We start from the raw sequence: 20720 nt of genomic DNA on the forward strand, positions 1-20720 counted from the left end.
AAATGTCTGAGCCAGAGTTTCAAACCAGATTGACTACAAATCTAGAATTCTTTCCATTTTTCCACAATGCTCCTGTTCACACATACTCCCACATGACTTACCCAAATCTTCCACAAGCTATAAAACTCTTGACCATATATCATTCCATAACATAGCATTCAATCTCCTTGAGAACAGGGACTTTTTTCTTCTTTCTATCCCCAATGCCTAGCATAGAGCCTTGAACATACCTGGTACCTAATATATGCAAGAATGCAAGCTAAAATAGTGCTTTCCAATTTGGGAATTTTATTTTGTGTTAGAGTTTGGGATTTGAGTTTTTAATGTTCTGTGCCTTATATTTTAATGACTGATTACAGAACTGTTTTTTCTTTTTTGTTGTTTTGTCTTTTCTTATAAAAGTATAGGGCATGAGTGTTTTTTTTTTTTGCAACTAATAACACTTATTCAGTTTCTCATTTGTGTACTTTTTCCCCCTATAATAACAATCCCACATTGAAACCACTCCATTGTTGTGCTTACTACTTGAACTCTTTATCACCAATCAACACAATCTTAGCCTAGTATTTAGAGTATAACTTATGGATATATTTTGCATAATTTGCTCTCATTTCACACTGCTTCATAGCACTGGGGAAAAACATCCCAACTTGTCATATGGTTAGTATGTCTAAAGATCACAGGGAGATTTAAATAATTATTTAGGAAGTATTTTTCAGGGAGAAGAAAATAGATGGTGAGGAAATCATTGCATAACTCTGTTCTATTTAAATTGTGTTTTTAAATATTAGATGGGGAAATAGCAAATACTTTATTAGAACAATCCATGTGAAAAAGGATTTCTTTCAAAAGACAGAAACAGGTTGTAAAGTGTGGAGCTGTGGTAAAGAAACCACCATCCTATGAGAATGAATGACTCCTGGGCAAGTTATGGACTTGGAGTCAGACTTGGCTGATCATGACTCTGTTTCTTCCTATTTTGTATGACACAGACAGGAGCTTCATGTGTTTGGGCCTTCATTCCTCTGAGGTCAATTCTTGTTACTATGATCCTAAGGGTTTTTCTTGTTGTTTCAACTGTTTTTCAGTTATGTCCACCTCTTCATGACCCTTTTTGGGGTTTTCTTGGCAAAGATACTGAAGTAGTTGGATATTTCCTTCTCCAATTCATTTTACAAATGAGGAAACTGAGGCAAACAGGGTTAGGTGACTTATCCAGGGTCCCACAGCTAGGAAGTATGTAAGGCCAAATTTGAACTCAGAAAGGTGAGTCTTCCTGACTCCAGGTCTGTGTATCAACAATGCAATATTCACAATGCCTATGGTAACTATAAATATGCTGACATGATTATTAATCACAAAATGTACCAGGCTTTCTACATGGGGAATAAAGCTAGAACATTTATTCAAATACCAGAAAATTGAGTCCCCAAACCAGAAAGTCAAAACCATCACAGTAGTTATGAAGTTGGCACATGTAGTTAATGTAGAAAACACCCACATTCTCAAGGCTGCAAAACAGAATAGGCTACCTCAGGCAAAGGTCCTCCTCTTCCCACTCACGGCAACTGCTCAGTGTACAGGAAGCATGCTCCCAGCAGCCCCGACCCCCCTGCAGTTCTCCTGCAGTTCTTCTTCCCCTGCTGAGGAAGCAGGAGTCCTTAGCAGAAATTCCGGATGGCTCAAAAAAGGGATTCGTGCCTCTGCCTCCAACTCCACCTCGGCTGCTACTGCTGCCATTGCCACTACTGACTGCTGCTGTAGCTGTCACCACCGCCAGTCACTGCATGCAAGATAGCTTGGCTTCTTTTTTTTTTTAAGCAATCAGGGTTAAGTAACTTGCTCAAGGTTACACGGCCAGTTATTTCTGGGTGTGGTGCTGAGTGTCTGAGCCCAGGATTCGATCTCCAGGTCGTCCCAACACTGGAGCTGGTGCTCTCACTCGCTGAGCCACCTGGCCGCCCCTAAGCAATTGGGGTTAAGTAACTTGCTCAAGGTTACATGGCCAGGTGTTTCTGGGTGGGTGCTAAGTGTCTGAGCCCGGGATTCGATCTCCAGGTCTTCTCAACACTGGAGCCGGTGCTCTTACTCGCTGTGCTACCTGGCCGCCCCGATAGCTTGGCTTCTGCTTCCTCTTGCCCCATCTCTTCCTGCTATGTCAGCAAGTCCAGTGGGGCATGGAAGATCTTTAAATCCCATAACCCTTACAGTCTGGCACTCTATTCCCTGTGCCACTTTGATGCCCCCATCCTAATGGTAGAAATGACTTAATAACTTGGTTATAATAAAAGCTTTGACTGCTAAGGAAGGGGACAATTGCTGCTTTTGATGGGTAGGTGACGGAGGAGAACTAACATGTTCTTTCTTTCCTTTTTAATTGTTTTGACCAGGTAAGGAAAAATGAGCCGAAAAATCATGGCCAGGGGCGGAGCCAAGATGGCAGCATAGAAGCAGGAAAACTCCCTGAGCTCCCCCCATAATCACCTCAAATACCTAGAAAATATGACTCTAAAGAAACTTTAGCACTACAGAACTCACAAAGTGACAGAGAGAAACAAATCTTCCACTGAAGACAGCCCAGCAGGTGGACAGGAAGGGTTCATTGCAGCATGCTGGAGGCAGAGCCCAGCCCTGTTTGAGCCCGCAGTTTTAACCTCAGGATGCCTGGACCAGCTATGGCAGTTTCAAGGATTATCAACCCATAAATGCCAAAGAAAAAGTGAGAGGTCAGTGTGGACTTTGGGAACAGGGGGTCCGGGAGTGCAGTCCGGCCTCTACCTCTGGAGGAAGAAGTGGCTGAGGGTGGTGGCTGCTGTGGCGTGGCTGCTTCAGAGCTCCTGGCCTGCAGATTGTAGAGGGACCAAGCAATCACTCTGAGGGTTAATCGCTCTTGCTTTAACCTGCTTAGACCTAGATCGCTGTGTAGTGTGGAGGTCCTGGGGTATGTGACTAGGTTCCAGAGCTGGTGGAGGCTTCAGACAGGGCACCCAACTAATAGCTCTGGCAGCAAAAAAATAGTTCCTTTTTTGGGGACAAAAAGGATCAAAGCATGGAATGGCAGGAAGACAATGAAGTCAGAACTCCTGCACCAAAAACTTCCAAGAAAAATACGAACTGGTTACAGGCCATAGAGGAGCTTAAGAAGGATTTTGTAAACCAAATAAGAGGAGTAGAGTAAAAATTGGGAAGAGAAATGAGGATGATGTAAGAAAATCATGAAAAGTGAGTCAAAAACCTGACTGAAGAAAATAACACCTTAAAAGAGGAACTAAATCAAATGGCAAAAGAGGCTCAAAAAGCCAATTAGGAGAAGAATGCCTTAAAAAGCTGAATTTGCCAGATGGAAAAAGAATCTCAAAAGCTCACTGCAGAGAATAATTCCTTCAGAACTAGATTGGAGCAAATGGAAGCCAGGGACTTTATGAGAAATCAAGATACTATAAAACAGATCCAAACAAATGAAAGAATAGAAGGCAATGTGAAATATCTCATTGGAAAAACCACTGACCTGGAAAATAGATCCAGGAGACATAATTTAAAAATTACTGGACTACCTGAAAGCCATGATATCAAAAAGAACCTAGAAATCATCCTTCAAGATATTATCAAGGAAAATTGCCCTGATGTTTTAGAACTAGAGGGCAAAAGAGAGGTTGAAAGAATCCAACAATCACCTCTTGATAAAGATCCCCAAAAGAAAACTCCTAGGAATATTATAGCCAGGTTCCAGAATTCCCAGATCAAGGAGAAAATATTATAAGCAGCTAAGAAGAAACAATTTGAATATTGTGGAAACACAATCAGAATAACACAGGATCTGGCAGCCTCTACATTGAGGGATCTAAAGGGCTTGGAATATGATATTCTGGAGGTCAAAGGAGCTGGGATTAAAAGCAAGAATCACCTACCCAGCAAAACTGAGTATCATGTTTCAGGGGAATATATGATCATTCAATGAAATAGAGAACTTTCAAGAATTCTTCTTTTCCCCATTTTTCAAATGCTTTATTAATGTATGATTTACATCATTCATTTCCTCCAGATTTTGAGTTACAAATTTTCTCCCCTTTTTTCCCCTACCCACCGCCCCCAAATTACAGTCCCACAGCATATCCTCTTCTCCAATCTGCTCTCTCCCATATTTTCTCCCATACCCCTTTTGACTTTTTCAGTAGGGCATGGTGGATCTCTATACGCCATTGTCTGTATATCTTATTTCCCAATTACATGTAAAATAGTATTAATAATAGTATATATATATATATATATATATATATATATATATATACATTTGATTTTAAACTTTTGAATTTCAGATTCATTCCCTTCCTCCCTTGTCACCCACCCTTACTGGGAAGATAAGCAGTTCAGTATAGGTTGTACATGTGTAGCTAATGCAAAACAATAACATAGTAGATAGGGTAAAAGACTGACTATATTTCGCTCCCTCCTATCCAACCTCCCACTTGTTCTATTCTCTACTTTGATCTCATCCCTTTTCAAAAGTGGATGCTTCCAACTTCCCTCCCTCCCAGCCTGCCCTTCCTTCCATCATCCCCCCTCTGATCCCCTTCCCCCCTACTCTCCTGTAGGGTGAGATACCCTGTTTAGTGTGTATTTCATTCCCTCCCCAAGCCAAATTCAATGAGAATAAGGTTGACCCATTCCCTTTTGCCTTCCTGTTATTCCCCTCTATTGTAACCATTTTCCCTTGCCTCTTCTTTATGGCTTTCAGGTAGTCCAGTAATTTTTAAATTATCTTTCCTGGATCTATTTTCCAGGTCGGTGATTTTTCCCATGAGATATTTCACATTGCCTTCTATTCTTTCATTTGTTCGGGTCTGTTTAACAACATCTTGATTTCTCATAAAGTCATTAGCTTCCATTTGCTCCAATCTAATTCTGAAGCAATGATTCTCCTCAGTGAGCTTTTGAGATTCTTTTTCCATCTGGCAAATTTGGCTTTTTAAGGCATTCTTCTCCTCATTGCCTTGTTGAGCCTCTTTTGCTATTTGAGTTAGTCTATTTTTTAAGGTATTATTTTCCTCAGTCAAGCTGTTGGCTCTCATTTTGTAATTTTCTTTCATCGTTCTCATTTCTCTTCCCAATTTTAACTCCACTTCTCTTATTTGCTTCTTAAAGTCCTCTATTGCCTGTACTCACTTTGTATTTTCCTTTGAAGCTTTTGGTGCAGAAGTTCTGACTTCACTGTCTTCCTCCTGTTCCATGCTTTGCTCCTTTTTGTCCCCAAAATAGCAGTCAAATGTTGGAATCTTCTGTCTGCTTTGTTTCCTTTGCCTGGTCATGTCACCCCTCAGTCACTTGACCCCTGGGCTTTTTGCCACAGAAGGACTCTGCCACAAGACAGCGTAGCTTTCATACCAAATGCTGGGTTTTTTTTTCAGTTGCTGGAGTTTTTAGATGGGTGCCCTCTCTAAGGCCTCCACATGCTCTAGCAAGCTGGACACATGCCCCACGACCTCCACCCTAGACTGCAATCCAGATCCAAGCAGGTTAAAGCAAGAGTGATTACCCCTCAGACTGGTCTTTTGGTCCCCCTACACTTTGCAGGCCAGGAGCTGAAGCTGCCATGTGATGCTGGCTGGCTGTGCCAGGCTGTAATGGAAATGCAAATTTAAAGATCTTCCCTGCGCCTAGGCTAAAGTGCACCTGGAGCCTGGGGTGGGAGGCTTGTTTTTCAGTAGATACTTTTTGAGTGGCCGTGGATCCAGAAGGTTGTTACATTCTCTGAGCCAGGAGAAGGCTATATTAGCCCTGATTTGAGGCTTTGTTTTGGGGGCTCACTTTGAGAAGTGTTCTGTGATTTGATATGGATTCTGGGAAGCCGTTGTCCAGAGCCCCCCCCGGCTTTGAAAAACCCAGATGTTGAAACCCAGATGTCGATTGGGTATGGATGTAATGGTTGGACAGTTTGGAAATCTGTCTACTTGATCTGTTTCTCTGACTTGATAATTCAGTCTGTATACTTTGAAGTTCGGGGTACTGACCTTTTTCCCCTGAACTAGGTAAACGATACATATCTGACTGATTAAAGTAAGCTTGTTAACCCATTTTGAGTTGCTTTCCTTTAACAAAGCAGATCCAAGAACCTGTGTTGGCAGCAACCCTGAGGACACTTGGGGTCCTTGCTGCTACACAGGCATCTCAGAGGCTTCTCACCCTGGGGGCAAAAGCCGACTTACTCCCACTTACTGGGTCCCAAAGACCAGACTGCACTGACCTCTCATTTTGTCCTTCACATCTATGTGTTGATAATTCTGGAAATGACCACAGCTGCTGCTGATATGGAGTCCCTCTGGACGACAGCTGGTCAGACCCACCTTGGGGCTAAAACCTCCGGCTCAGGCAGGCTTGGGCTTGGCTCCCAAACACTGTGCTGGTCTATTCCTGTCAGCCTGCTAGGCTGTCTTCAGTTGGTTAGCTTCTCTGTGTCATTTTGTGTGTTCTGCAGCTCCAAAGTTTGTTCAGAGTCTCCTTTTTACATTGATTGGGGAAGGTGGAAGCCGGAGTCACTCAGAGGTCATGCTTCTACTCCCACTTTCAAGCATTCTTGATGAAAAAACCAGAGCTGAATAGAAAATTGGACATTCAGATACAAGAAGCACGAGAAACACGAGAAGGTAAGTAGGGAAAAGAAATCATAAGAAACTTATCACAGTTGAACTATTTACATTCCTATATGGAAAAATGATAATTATATCTTATGACTTTTTATTTTATTATTTATTATTATAATATTATTTATTAAATTATAACTTTTCTCAGTATGAGAATAGTTGAAGGGAATATAAATGTGTATATATGTATTCATACATACATGTCTATATAGGAGGGTATATGCCCATGTATGAATGTATGTATACATACGTATGTATGTATGAATACATGTGTGTATATATGTGTACAGGTATACATAGATAGAGGGCACAGGACTAATTGATTAGGAAGGGATGATACTTAAAAGGTTAAACTGAGAGGTGAGAGAGGAATATAGTGGGAGGAGATGGGGAGAGACAGAATGGGGTAAATTATCTCATATAGAAGAGGCAAGGGAAAACTGTTACAATGGAGGGGAAGAACAGGAAGGCAAAAGGGAATGGGTCGACCTTACTCTCATTGAATTTGGTTTAGGGAGGGAATGACATAAACACTAAATTGGGTATCTCACCCTACAGGAGAGTAGGGGGGAGGAGCATGTGGGGGGAATGATGTAGGGGAGGGCAGGTTGGGGAGGAAGGTAGTTAGAAGCATACACTTTTGAGAAGGGACAGGGTCAAGGTAGAGAATGGAACAGGTTGGGGGGGTGGGATAGGGTGGAGGGAAATATAGTCAGTCTTTCCCAATATATCCACTATTGAAATGGTTTGTGTAGCTACACATGTACAACCTATATTGAATTACTTATCTTCCCAGTAAGGGTGGGTGACAAGGGAGGAAGGGAAAGAATCTGGAATTCAAAGTTTTAAAATCTAATATTTAAAAAATTATTAGTTTTTTTTTTTTTTTACATGCAGCTGGGAAATAAGATATACAGGCACTGGCGTATAGAGAGACATCTTGCCCTACTGGAAAGTTGGAGGGAGTATGTGGGAGGATATAGGAGAGAGCAGATTGGGGGAGGGGGTATACAGTGTGATCGCTGTTTTGGGGTAGTAGGTAGGGGAAAGATGGGGAGAAAATTGTAACTTAAAATCTTTTGTCAATGAATGATGTAAAATAAAAAGAAAAATCATGGCCAGGAAGTTTTGGGGAGTCTAGGATCCCGGAATCTGGAATCCATCAGTTGCTAGTTATGTTAATTCTATTATGCAGCTAGTTACAGCTATACCCTGATCACAAATTCTCTGGGAACACAAGTACCTTTAGAAGAAGGGCCATATATAAAAAACAAAGAGAACCTTTACAAATCCTGTGAAGCAATGTTCGCTTTTTGAATCACAACCAAAGGCAATGCTTCTGATTAGTATGACAAAATAGACCAGTGTAAGGAGTTTCTATTTGTCCTGAAATGGTTGAGGGCAAACATGACATTATTGTGAACTGGGTAGTTTGTTTTTGGTCTTCCCCAGATTTAGCTTTCTCATTCCTTTCCTCTTCTTCCTTGCAAACTTTTTCCATATGGGGATCCAGTGACCACAAGGTCTTATCTGTTTTCTTCCCTCTCCACCCCCTTTACAATTTGTTCTTAGGATAGGATCTGTCATAGTAATTCAGACAAAGGTGTCATTGACTGAGGTAGTCCAATATATGACCTCTGTGGGAATTTGGGACAGAGCAAAATATTTAGGGCAGAGGGATAAATTTCAAGTGGTAGAATTTGAAGCATCTTTGAGATGGGTAGGAGGTGTTTTTCTTGGTTGAAAGGATTTTCAATATTATTTGAAATCAGACGAGGTGAATGCTGTGGGTACCAACCTCTTCCTTGGTGTCAGAATGTCAGAGTAGAAACAGTATTTAGGGTGAGAGGGACTGAGTTAAAACCCTAGTTCTCCTACTTACTCTCTTTGAGCCTGGGCAAGTCTCTTACCTCCCCAGGCCTCAGTTTCTCTATCTGTAAAATGAGGAAGTTGGACTGAATAATCTCTAAAATCCTTTCTATTCGAAATATATGATTCTATGATCTTATTCTATCCCACATGGAGGTGGTACCAGGTGTTTCCTGACATCTGAATCTGGTTGTTTGGATGTATACAACAAACCATTTACTTATTTGCCCCTACCCAGTTCTTGGTTTAAATTTTTTTTTGGTATTGTTTTTGGAGGGGGGAAGGCAGGGCAATTGGGGTTAAGTGACTTGCTCAAGGTCACACGGCTAGCAAGTGTTAAGTGTCTGAGGTCAGATTTGAACTCAGGTCCTCCTGACTCTAGGGCTGGTGCTCTATTCACTGAGCCACCTAGCCACCCCATCATCTTTCAGTTCTTTACTTGCATGGGCTTTAGTTGTTGTTGTTCAGCAGTTTTTCAGTTGTGCCCAATTCTTTGTGACCCCATTTAGGTTTTTTTGGCAAAGATACTGTAATGGTTTGTCACATCCTTCCCCAGCTCATTTTACAAGTGAGGAAATAAGGCAAACAGGATTAGGTGACTTTGCCAGGGTCACACAGCTAGTAAATATCTGAAGTCAGATTTGAAGTCAGAAGAGGCCTGACCCCAGTCCTGGCACTCTATTCACTAGCACCTAGCTGTTTCATGTTTCATTTCATTTCATCTCTATAAATAAAGTTACTTTAAAAGGTATTTGTAGCAGTAAGCACCCCAGCATCCCCAGGGAGACTGCCAACACAGGTTTTTAGATCTGCTTTTCTAAAGGAAAGCAACTCAAAATGTGTTAACAATCTTGCTTTAATCAAACATATGTCATTTATCTAGTTCAGGGGAAAAAGGTCAGCACCCTGAACTTCAGAGAATACAAACAAGTTACAAGCAGAAGTTACAAGACGACAGAGAAACAGATCAAGCAGACAGGCTTCCAGCTATCTGACCATTACATCCATACCTAGTCACAGTTACCAGAGAGGGAAGCACCAACCTCTGGGTTTTCAAAGCTGGGGGGCTCTGTGGCTGCCCAGAGTCTCATCTGGTCAAATCACACAACACTTCTCAAAGTGAGCCCCAAAGCAAAACCTCACATCAGGGTATATATAGACTTCTCTTGGCTCAGAGAATGTCACAACCCTCTTGACCCACTGCCCAATCACAGAACACCAAGGTGGCCATTTCTGAAAACCTAGCCTCCTGCCACAGGCTCCAGGTACACTTAAACCTATCAAAGGGCCGAGGGGTAGGGGAGATCTTAAATTCCCATTCCCATAACAGTATTGAGAGTGATAAAATAAAAATAACATGTTAATAGCTATACATAAGTGATATACATCATAACCTGAGAGTCCCAAACCTCCCTAAGTTTCAGGGAGGGCAGCCAGGAGCTGAACAACTTTCACTCATAAATTTGGAAAGTTCAAACATGATGACACATGAGGAATAAAATAACTGCAGGATGCCTGGTAGCTCTCCTGAAGTGCCCATATATTGGTGTGAGCCAGGAAGCATCAGGGAATGGGTTTCACTTTCTCCATTACTAGGAATAGTTTCACCTAGTCTCTGTCTTCCATTTGGCTTCCCCTCACTTTTGAAAGTCCCCTCACTTTTGTGTTCTGGTAGTCCAATCTACCTTAGGAAGGGTCAGTGCTTAAATGAAACTATACCAGGGCAACTCAGAGATCAGCCTAGAAATCAGCTGGCTATTGCCATTATTCCTTTCTCTCTTAAAAGATCTTGTACTGGCACATGCTCCTTGGAAGAACCATAGGCACCACACAAGTCCATCATTTGAAAAGAAGTATGTCCATGCATTCTACTATAATAACACTGTTCTTTGCCTCCTAGTGACTGGGAGAGTCCAGGTGCTTTCTGTGGATTTTCTTGTCTAGGCAGATGAGTTCATTGGCCTGTCTTTTGGCCCCGCTGAAGCAATAAAAAGGAGGATACTAATATAGCCAGTAGTCCATAGGGCAGGCTTGCTTTGAAGAAAGAGCTCATCTATTTTTTTCCCATTGGAGGGGTCAGAAAATTGAAGTGATTCTCAGGGGAGCTGCATAGAACACTGGGCAGCACAATACTGTAATTGATTGCTTCTGCTTCATGTATCTTGGATATACAGACAACTGGACAACCCAGATGTGAATATAGAGGAAGGGTTCTGTGTCATGCTCTTAAGCTTGGGAGTTGTCAGGTCCATGGTAGCCCATTTCCCTTCTGGGGGCCTCAGTAGTGAAGGAAGAGCCAAATAACAAGATTCTAAAGAGATAGATAGGCTTTTATCAATTAGTAGCTGGGAAGTTTTTTGCATTACTAGAAACTATTCTTCTGCTCTCTGATTCAAAGAACTCATGGGTCTAAGGGCTGTGGTGCTACCCCATGTAGTGGCAACTACACTGGCATACCCAGGATGGCTGCTAGCACAGGTTCTTAGATCTGCTTTACTAGGAAAGATAGGTATTTAAGAGGTCAACAATCTTTTTAAATTACATTCACTAGTTCAGGGGAAAAGTCAGCACCCTGAACTTCAGAGAAAATACAAGCAGAGAAATAAAGACCAACAGACAGGGCACTGACTGCCTGAATCAACTATATACTTTACATATATCCCTAAATCAAGAGAGGCTTTACATCTGAGCAGTTGGGGAGCTCTGAACGTACAGCCACTCAGAATCTTGACCAGGAAATCACAAGATCCATCTCATAAGTGAGCTCCCAAAGCAAAATACCAACTCAGAGTATATATACACTTCTCAGAGTCAGAAGGCATTACAACCCTCAGTGACTCAGTGTCTAATTAGAAATTAGCAAAAGGTGTGAAAGCCTTCTGACAAGCAAGCCTCAACTAAGAAAGCTTCCCTCAATGGGTTCCATGTGAGACCTATTAATGGGTGGGAATATCTTAAATCCTATTAACATTACACCCCATCTGTAGGGGCGGCTAGGTGGCGCAGTGAATAGAGCACCAGCCCTGGAGTTAGGAGGACCTGAGTTCAAATCTGGCTTCAGACACTTAACACACACACACACAAACTAGCCATGTGACCTTGGGTAAGTCACTTAACCTCAATTGCCCTCCAAAAAGAAAACAAAACAAAAAAAGATACCCCTATTTGCTGACTTCAAGGCCTCATAAGAAGCAGGGTCCCTTTAAGACCATGAGAAAATAACTAGGCCACCCTCTTAACCAGCACACTGATTAAATACCCAGAAAGCTACTATTAGAACAACTTGCTGCAAGTAAAACAACTTTGAAGGGCTGTGCTGCTGTTCTCAACCCTAGGATAATGTTTCTTAAACATCTATAAAGAATTTTTTTTGGGGAAGCAGAGAAGATGTCCTCACTGAGAGTTGGAGAAAGGGAATTTCTCCCCTTCTTTTTACCTAAGGGAGGATCCCAACCCCTTTCAACAGTGGTATAAAACTTTGTGAAGACTAAGGTCATCCCTAAAAAAAGAGAGAGGAAGAAAAGAAATGAGTTTCCCATTTTTATTTGTGGAAAAGTAAGAATTTTGGGGAGAATAGGGAAAATTCAAAAATAAGTCCAACGGAGAATTTAGGAGAATTGGGTATCTTTTGGATACCTTTTATACCTGCTTCTGACCACATCATTCTTCAAAACTTAGGAAGTTTCTCAATTTCCACTATTTTAAATTCAACATCCTGACTTAGAATATCAAAGTATTATATTAGTCCATTCAATTTTTCCATGTCCTTTTTATTATATTTTGGACTGCAATAAAACCGCTGGAGGATCCTTATGTCACTGAACACCTTTCTGATCACATGTCCTGGGATAGTCCCTAAGTTGGCTGGGTAGCTCCATAGATACTTTTGTTTACATTGGCTCTCCTCTGCTCTAGGGGATAGAGGTATGAATGTCTCCAGTGATGGTGGGATTGTTGGTCACTTAATTGATTAAGGGAAGCTGACCAAGTTAATTGAGGTCAGGATAGCACGTGCAGGACTGAGGTCCAGAGGGTCAGGTATGCTGAGTGATGATGTCAGTCTTAACTAGAATTTATTAAGCACCTTCTACATACCAGGAACTGTGCTAAGTGATAGGGAGACATAAAAAGGAAAAACAAAACAAACCCACACAGTTCTGTCTCTCAAAGAACTGTCAGTCTAGTGAGGTAGAAAATGTGCAGACAACTATGTACAAACAAGATACATTCAGGATAAAGCTGATTCAGTTTAGGAGAGAGGGAAAATTTGTAAATAAACAGAATGTAAGCTCCTTGAAGGGACGGACACTATTTCTTTTTTTTTAATTTTTTGGTCTTTATTAATTTTTGTTTACTTTTAGTTTATAAGATTCAGTTCTGTAATTCTTCGAGTTTCGAATTTTCTCTCCCTCCCTCCCCTCCCTCGCCCCCCCACCCCCCGATGGCATACAATCAAGTATGGGATCTGCAAATATTTTCACATTAAACATTAGTCAGGCTATAAAGAGGGATTGTATCAGATGGAATGAACAATGGGAAAGAGGAAACAGAACCAAACAAGAAAAAGAAAAAGATCAGGTAGTTTGCTTCAATCTGGATCCAAACTCGGTTCTTTCTAGTTCTTTCTCTGGATGTAGACATCTCTCTCCATCATGAGTCTTTTGGGGTTGACTTATAACCCTGCATTGCTGAGAAGAGTCCAGTCTATCAAAGTTGGTTGTCAACCATACGTTATGTCTGTAACTGTGTACAAATTTCTCCTGGTTCTACTCTTCTCACTCAGCATCAGTTTGTATAAGCCTCTCCAGGTAAATACGAAGTCCATCTGCTGCTTGTTTCTTATAACACAATAGTATTCCATTACATTCATATACCACCATTTGTTCAGCCATTCCCCAATTGATGGGCACCCCTTTAATTTCCAATTCTTTACCACCACAAAAAGAGCTGCTATAAATATTTTTGTACATATGGGTCTTCCTCCCACTTCCATGATCTTTTTGGGATGCAACCCTAGAAGTGGTATTGCTGGGTTAAAGGGTATGAAATTCTTTATAGTCCTTTGGGCATAATTCCAGATTGCTCTTGAGAATGGTTGGATCAATTCACAACTCCACCAGCAATGCATTAGTGTTCCAATTTGTCCACATCCTCTTCAGCATTTGTCATTTTCGCCAATCTGACTGGTGAGATGTGGTACCTCTGAGTTGTTTTGATTTGCATTTCTCTAATCAATAATGATTTAGAACATTTTTTCATATGCTTATAGATATCTTTAGTTTCTTCCTCTGAAAAGTGCCTGTTCATATCGTTTGATCATTTATCAATTGGGGAATGACTTTTATTCTTATAGGTTTGACTCAATTCTCTGTATATTTTAGAAATGGGACTCTATTTCTTTTTGCCTTTGTATCCATAGCATCTCGAACTGCCTTATGCTTCCTATGACTTAATACTTTTTTTCTTCCTTTTTTTCTAATAAAAGGGGCCATCCCTTGACTCACTTCTTAAACAGGCTTAAGAACCTGAAAAGGCCTTAGCCTAAAAGGGCCAGGATCTCCTATTGAATCCTAGGCCATCTCTAGTTGTCATGATGAATATTTGGCCACTGGACCCAGATAGGTCTGGAGGAGAAAGTGAGGCTGGTAACCTTGTGCAACTCTCCCTCACTCAGATCAAAGCTAACTGCAAGTCATGTCATCATTTCCTTAATGCCTAGGTCCTCTTTGAAAATGAAGGATGAGCATAGCAAGCTGAATAAGTGTTTGTTGAGTTGAACAAAAAATGACTTCAAAGGGGAGTAAAGCAAGGTGGAATCCTGTACCAATCAGGCTCAAGAATAGGAAGTGGTAGGGTAGATAACTATCCTAAATTTATACACTGGCCACTGGACCCAGATGACTCGGGAGGAGAAAATGAGGCTGGTGAATTTGCATAGCCCTTCCTCACTTAAAACCAATTCATTTGCATGTCATTGCATCACCTCTCTGATACCATAGTCTTCTTTGAGAATGAACACACAGCAACAAGACTGCTTGCCCCTAATGAATGCACAGTATAATCTTCCTTAATTCTGTATGGTAGCTTTCTATCTTTTTTTAATAGTATTAGAAACACTTCATTTATGTTGTTGTTACTGTTGCTGTGTTGTTTCAGTTGTGTCTGACTCTGTGACCCCCTTTGGGGTTTTCTTTGCAAAGATACTAGATTGGCTTGCCATATCCTTATCTGACTCATTTTACAGTTGAGGAAACTGATGTAAACAGGGTTAAGTGACCCAGGGTCACTTACCCAGCTAGTAAGTGTCTGAAGCCTAATTTGGACCCATGGAAATGTGTCTTCCTGATTCTAAGCTCAGTGCTCTATTCTCTCTGTCACCTAGCTACGCTTTATTTATATGTTAGCTAGAAATTAATCATCGGTTTGGCAAATTCTTTTTTCCCTTACATTCTTTCTCCTCCCACTTTTTTCTTCTTCTATACATTTAATTTCTGTTTTCTCTTGGTAATCTTTTATGCCTCATTTTATTTTCATCTTCCTATCATTTAGGCATAAGTTACTGGAATGACAAAGAAGGGATTCAAAATGCATAACTTGTTCAGTCTCTCAGACAATTACACGTTATCTTTCCAAATACTCACAGACACGAATGACGCATAAAGGTGTCATTTAAAAAACAAATGTGCAGTTTTTAAAAGGAGAAATCATCCTTTTGCTTACATAGGTTGTAATTCTGATAGGGGAGGGAGGCTATTTAGTCTAGGACTGAAGTTTTGATGTTAACTCTATGTTCTATCATTTGGTATAATAAAAATATCAAGCATTCAGAGCTTTAAGGTTTACAAAATGCTTTATAAATATTACCTCATTTCATCCTCACAACTATTATAGGAAGGGGGTATTATTGTTATGCCCATTTTACAGATAAGGAAACTAAGGTGAATGGAAGTTAGACAACTTGCTGAGTTATTGTACAGTTATTAAGTGTCTAAGGACAGATTTGAACTCAGGTCTTTCCGACTCCTGACCCAGCTGTCTCTTTGCTGTGCCACCTTGCTGCCCTCAGTCTCATTATCTCAGATCTCAGTCAGATCACCCAGATATGATGAAAGGTCTGGAGAAAATGATCTTATGGTGCCCAGACTCATAAAGCTGATTAACCAGAAAGTCAGTTAGAAAAATAAGTCAGTTAGAGAAATAGAGCCTCTAAGGGAAACAGAACATACCTGTCCTCATGAGGAACCTGACTCCCAGAAAGGCTGTAGGCATTCCTAAAATCACACAGCTGGTTAATGGCAGAACCAGAACCAGGACATAGATTTTCTGATTTCTTATTCAGTCCACCAAACGTGTGTGTGTGTGTGTGTGTTTGTGTGTGTGTGTGTGATGTGAGTGTGTGAATTCCACTCTTCTGTGCTCATCAGGAGAGTCAATTAGTTATGTACAATTTAGTGAATGATTTATATATATGTTCATTAGTAAAATTTATTACATTCTCCAGATTTGCTGTTCTCTTAATAATAATGTGGAATGGTATAGTGGATAGGGTTCCAGGCCTGGACTAAGGAAGAAGTATCTTCCTGATTTCAGATCTGGCTTTAGAAACTTACTAGCTGGGTGACCCTGGGCAAGTCACTTAACCCTGTTTGCTTCAGTTTCCTCATCTGTAAAATGAACTGGAGAAGAAAATGGCAAACCACTGTAGTATCTTTTCCAAGAAAACCTGAAATGGTGTCACAAAGAGTCAGAAATGCCTGAAAAATGATTAAACAACATAATAATGTGGGAATGGCACTACTGGACTGGACTGGAAGAAGAGAAAAAACAAGAGATGATTTGCAAGAGGAAAAGAAGAAAAAAAGTCACTAGCTGGAACAGATAGCGACGAATTTGCACAACTGTAATTCCAAGTATATTGGTCCAATCAGAACACATGCACTCAATGCTTAAAATCTGAGTTCTCAACCAGAGTCTCAGATGTGAATTTTATTTACAACAGTTTAAAATGCCATGTCATTAAGCTAATGATTTAATATCTATATATCATAAGCCAAATATTAATTATGCCAACAGTTGTTAGTGGTAGTCATGACAGCCCATAAGAATGTTGACATACTAATGAATAATCAGATAGTTAAAAAATCGTCCTTGAGAAGTGAAATGTACTTTCAATTATTATTATTCACAATAATGATAATAACTGATATTTATATGCTTTGTTTTACAAAACACTTTACATACATTATTTCATTTGAACCTTGTAACAGCTGCATGAGCTAGGCAATATAGGGAGCAGTAGCTTTATTTTTAGATGGGGAAACTGAGGGTCAAAGAAGAGACTCATGTTGTCACACAGCTACCATGTTTCCCCGATAATAAGACCTATCCCGAAAATAAGCCCTCCCCTTACGGTGTAAGATTCCTCTAAAATAAGCCCTCCCCCGAAAATAAGCCCTATTGAGATTGCTACTGTAGTGAAGGTGATCCCCTGTGCTACACGCTACATTATGGTACCCTCTGTATGCACTGCCCTCCCCCCCTGGTAAAACGCACGCCGCGCTCCGAGCTGTATCCAATCAGAGCTGCAGCAGTGAGCGTGTCATCCTGTTCTTCCCCAGTGATTTGCTTATTGAATAAAGGTACATTTTTTTGTTCACATTTACCTGTTTATTAAAATTGCTGTCAATGTTCATTAAAATAAGCCCTCCCCTGAAAATAAGCCCTCTGGTGTTTTTCTGTCCAAAAAAAAAATATAATAAGACAGTGTCTTATTATTGGGGAAACACAGTAGCAACTGTCAGAGTTAGGCTTCAAAATCATTCAAAAATAACAGAAATAATGCTGGATTCAGAGTTAGAGGCCCTGGGTTTAAAACTTGCCTTTGAAACTTCTGGCTAATCATTTAATTTTTCTATGCCTGAAATTATTAGAAGTATTAGATGACTGCTATAGTCTCTTCCAGTCCTAAATCTATCATTGTAAGTTTTTCCATGAGTCAGTCTCATATACCATACTGCCTCTTACTCTAACTCAGGGCATATGTCTCATTATACAGCACCCAGGTTTGGTGCTTATGCTTTGGATAATGCCCAGGAGGAATTTTAGCTTCATTATCCCTAAGATGAAGGAGGTAAGTTTCTAGTTCATTTAGGCTGAGTAAGAAGGCTTGTGTCTCTCCAGTCTTCCCTGCCTTTCTCCTTTGGTAGGTTAGGGGAATGTTCTCTCCCAGACTGTTGCTTCATGAGGATGGGAGGTGTCTCTTCTAAATTCTTTATCACCTACTGCTCTTAGCATATATAGTGCTCTATATGCACTGAGAGCTTAGTAAATATTAGTTGAATTTGAATTAAGATTTGTCTTGGGGGGTTGGGGGAGAGCAAGGCTGGAAAATTATCTCTAAAAACATTACAGATCTATGTTCCCTGAAGTGAGAGAAGATGAATTTCCTTCAAAGAAATGTCCCTGGAGTTATTAAAATGTAATTGAATTGTTTTGCCACCCTCTCTGTGCAGAGGGTGGCAAATATAACCCTATCTGTAGTTCCAAGCAATAATCACTAGATAGCAACTTGAGTTGAGTCAACAAAGGGGCATGCCCCCCTCATTTTGATACTAAAAAGTGTAGGCTGTTATTAAAATTCTTTCTTACTAAAAAACAAAGACAACCCCCCAACAAAATAAAAACAGAAATAAAAAAATCAAAACACCAAACCAAAATAACACAAAAGAAACCAACTCTTTAATATCAAATTTACAATTGCTTTAGGGTACAATAAGGAAACAGAATTTAAACTGAAAGAAAACTTTAGATACCTCTGGGCAGCTCCCTATTTTAGTCTATTTATCTCCATTTGTTGTCATTCTGGTTCTAATATTGGTTTATTCCAAGTCAAAAAATTTCACTTAATCAAAAGTTATGAGACTGGTATATTAATCTTCTTTTTCCCCTGACCCCCTTGCTAATGAACACTTTCCTATATCATGCTGAAGAGCTCAGTGGCTTAGTGGATGGAGCACTGGGCCTGGAGTCATAAAGATTTGAGTTCAAACCCTGGCTTGGAAACTTATTAGTGGTGTGACTGTGGACAAGTGATTTAACCTCTGTTTGCCTTAATTTGATGGAGAATGAAATGGCAAACAACTCCAACATCTTTACCAAGAAAACTCCATGGACGGCATGAGGTCACAAAGAGTCAGACACAACTGAACAGCAAAATCATAATCAAATTCCAGATCCTGTTTATTAGAAGGGCTATTTTCAAACCTTCCTTCTGATGGCAACTACCTGTGTGATGTTGAGTATGTTATTTAACTTTCCAGGCCTCAAAATCTCCATCTGTAAAATGAGAGACTGGACTAGGTAGCATCTGAAATATCTTGAAGCTCTAGGTCCATGCATGTGCCTGGATTATTATTTAGTTAATTCTGCTTTTATATTTAAATGATTATATTTTAATTTTTAAAAAAAGTTGTCCTCTCTTTTTTCTCTAGGAAAGACCAAATGACTCTGGGATTTTAAAACAGTAAGATCAGGGGAATCTGTGGGACCATGTAGAAATAGAAAATAGAGTAAGAGAAAATGTTATAGTTTTATTGAAACTGGGGACTAATAAAGACATTGATTTCTTATGTGGCTTGGGGAATTAAACTTAGCTCCAATTGAGAGAGAAACAGAGTGGGTCTCAGGAGAAAATAGACTTCTTGGGGAGCTAGACAGGAGAATCGGAGGTCAGGAATTGATTTAGCATCAAGGACTTGACCAAGATCTGACCAAGAAATTTCCAAATCTGGACTCTGAAATGATTTTATGTCCTAGTAATCATCAGTAAGTACATATACACACACATGCCTGTAGTAAGACATTATATACTCCAATTATACTCACCTGAGAATATGTGGCGTTTGTGAAACCTTGTTAGGGTGAGCATGTTGGAGATTAGGGAGGGAGGTAGCTTCCTGAAGCCCCCAAGTGGTGATCAAGATATCCCAGAAGTAGTAGCCAAACAACTGCTGCACAGGCACCACAAGGTTTTGACTTAGGATTGGTTTGGAGAGGTTGTGGTACATTTCTCCTTTGCTCTGATCATGTCTAGTCAATGTTCTAGGGCACCTACACTGTCAGCAATGGCCAGGCCATGTAGGGTAACCTAGTCCAGATGAATAATCATCTTTTCTAGTTGGCCATTGTCAATCCAAATAAGACACTATCAATTAAAGAAATCAATCCTGTTTGGTCTAATTGTGATTCTCATTTATATTATGGGGTAAAACTATCCCAGTTTGTTCCCCGTGTTGTTATATTCTTTGGATAACCAGATACTTGGTTATTTGCCAAAGATAAATATATATAAGAGGAAGGAAAGGTATGCCCATAATCTTACCTTTGTAAAGTTTGCTAAAGTCCTCAACAAAATGTCTCATTGTGGTCATGGAGATTATATGAAGATCTTGATGGTATGACAGTATTATGCATACTTTGTTAGGTTGAAACCACTTCACTTCAAATGTGACCCTAAAACCTGGTCATGTCTCTTGTCTGAGGATCAGCCTAGTTAAGTAAAGCAAGGTTCAGCTGTAAGGGTTCTGGTTGTTAGGGCATGAATTATTTGGCCATAATAATTCATGAAACAGTAAAATGCAGAAGGGCCCTCTGTCCTATGTCCTGTTCCTCTTTTATGACAATACCAGAGTAGCAGAAAAGAGAGAAAGAGGGTACCAAGGAACACACATCTTTTAGACTGCCTAATTCAATGATCCATGTGATGACACACACTGGAATAAATGAGGCATGACATTATTTACATTCTTGCTATATATGAAACCATAAAATATAGAAGAGTTTCAGTTAAATGAAAGACAGGATCACATTTACTAAGCCCTCAGTGCACATAGTTCTTTTTTAAAAGGCAAATAAAAGGGTTAGTGGAATCAGTTCACTGTATCTGCAAAGCCTAGAAGACATAGCCATCAAGGGGCTCTGTAACTAGTGCTTGACCCTATTCACTGTGCCTAGTGCTTTACTCAATGCTAGATAGTAGTCTGGTATAATCAGTAAGTTCTCTCTAGATCTCAAAGAACTTATTATTTTCTCTACTATACCCCCTTTGTGAGTAGTAACACCATTCTTTCCTTGGTCTATGATCTATATATGAATTATCTAAATGGATCATAACTCATTATGTCCCTAACCTTTTCTATGAAAAGTTTTTCCCTT

The 20720-nt window shown here is 40.1% G+C and overlaps 1 pseudogene; it reads right to left on the bottom strand.

The window, feature by feature from the left end:
* LOC138157094 (large ribosomal subunit protein eL14-like) overlaps positions 1-19573 on the bottom strand; it is a 73051-nt pseudogene extending 53478 nt beyond the window's left edge.
* Between the last annotated feature and the right edge of the window lie 1147 nt (positions 19574-20720).

The sequence above is a fragment of the Petaurus breviceps genome, unplaced genomic scaffold (genome assembly GCF_028583685.1).
Source record: "Petaurus breviceps papuanus isolate PSGF00001 unplaced genomic scaffold, PetGlider_PUasm1.0 111, whole genome shotgun sequence".
Classification (NCBI taxonomy): domain Eukaryota; kingdom Metazoa; phylum Chordata; class Mammalia; order Diprotodontia; family Petauridae; genus Petaurus; species Petaurus breviceps.